Below are 1,876 nucleotides of genomic sequence, written 5' to 3' on the forward strand. Positions count from 1 at the left end.
CACTCAACCTCTTCTACTTTTCCCAATAAATTAACTGCTGTTCAAATATAAATTAAGAGATGAAAGATAAGGAAGAAGCCCACATCCTGACTGACGGATCAGGAAGGGTAAATCTGCCTCCCCAGTAAGCAAATGTTAGGAACCTAAGGAGTGAGAGAAACAGCAGGAACAACAGAGTAAAGCAAGTATGGCCCAGGCAGGACTGGGCTGTTGACTTTAAGGGAAAAAAGTTTCATTTTAATTTTGAGATTCCAAAAGTCAAAATGTACTTTGGGTAAGTGCAAAGTGAAGAGTGTTCTTTCTTTTACTTAAATAATGAGGACAGCAATGACATTACTATTACTTCATGTTATAAACGGACAACTTTTAAGATTTCACTTAAATTATAGGTTTTGAAGTTAAACAAAAGTGGGCGACATTCTTCAAGTTTAGAAGTTGTGCTTTGCAGAAAGACTCAATTAAATTATAAAGATTCAAACATCTAAAAAATCTAAATGCTTTACTTATAATAAATTTGATATTAAAACCTCATTCATGTAGTTGAATCATAGCACAGTCAATATACGCTCAGTTCTAATAATTCAGTGGTTCTAATACTTAGAAGGAACATTTCAGGAAAATTATCCTTATTGATAAAACATTTAGGAAAAATAAGTTTTTGTACTGTCGTATCAGTGTTTTACAAAGTTGTACAAAGTGTTAGCATTAAAAAGCAAGTAAAACGTAATCACTTTCTCCCAGCTCATTAGCCAAATAATAAAAATCTTTAAAATGCTATTTTCCCTTATGCAGTCAATACTGAAAGTCACTCATTAAATAAATTCACCATTCAAAAATCAACCTTTATCTTAAATCCCAACAGAAATGTCCTTATTGTGGAAAAATAACCTATTTACTTCCTTCCACTCATAAGTTGAAATTAGCAATGCTGCTGAGGGTTGCGGCTGGACCGTGAATGGGACGCGCAACGGTCTGAAAAGCAATGTCCACGCAGCTCCACTCCTCGTCCGAAGATGCCTTTTGTGTGAATTCGGAAAGGCTTTCCTTTCCTCAAGATACTTTACTGCCAACATTTAGAAAGTTATGACAATTAACAATACTGTGATTATACCCATATAAACAGCATCCTTGGTTGTGCACCCTTACACCCAGAGCTCTCCCAAGACTTCCTAATTTACTATCTTCTCTTCTTGTATGTATCTTAACGGAATCCACAACATCAGAGCTAAGGTTCTCTTTTAAGACAAAAAAAGGGCCCTCAACAAAGCTTTCCGTATCACAAAATGACAGTTAAAGAGATCACACATACGCCACCAGCAATGACAACAGTGATGATCATACAACCTCGATATTGCTCTTTAGTCTCTCATCAGCCGACTTCGGAGACCATTAACACAGGAACCTTGCTCTCTCAAACAGAAATGGAACTCTGTAATTGACAGTGCAGAAACTTGAAAGTCATACTAAGAACATACATGCAATGCTGATGAACGCTTACTGATGACACTATTTAACAGTTAGGAAAGCAAGATACCGGGACAAAATCATTCCAAGTCCCAACTTTTCAGATAAAGCATGTGCATAAGACCATGGCTGGTTTCACAGAAAACCAGAGCTGAAAGCCGGGGAACTCCCAATTCCAGAAATGTTTTGTATTCGCTGTATCAGAACATCATTATCCCAGAAGCCAAGGCCAATACTCTTCCTAATTGTTCACAGCTGATCACAATGAGCTGTACCATCAGTGGACTACGTTGCCAAATATTAAGATTGTTCAAAATCTTTAAAATTCCAAATTCATGGTGAGAAACATCCTCTGAAATTCGAGAATTAAAATGTACAAAAATAAATACCACTCTGACACTCAAGGGAGATC

This window comes from Mustela putorius, unplaced genomic scaffold (assembly GCF_011764305.1).
Source record: "Mustela putorius furo isolate JIRA1106 unplaced genomic scaffold, ASM1176430v1.1 tig00000198_pilon_pilon_pilon, whole genome shotgun sequence".
NCBI lineage: Eukaryota > Metazoa > Chordata > Mammalia > Carnivora > Mustelidae > Mustela > Mustela putorius.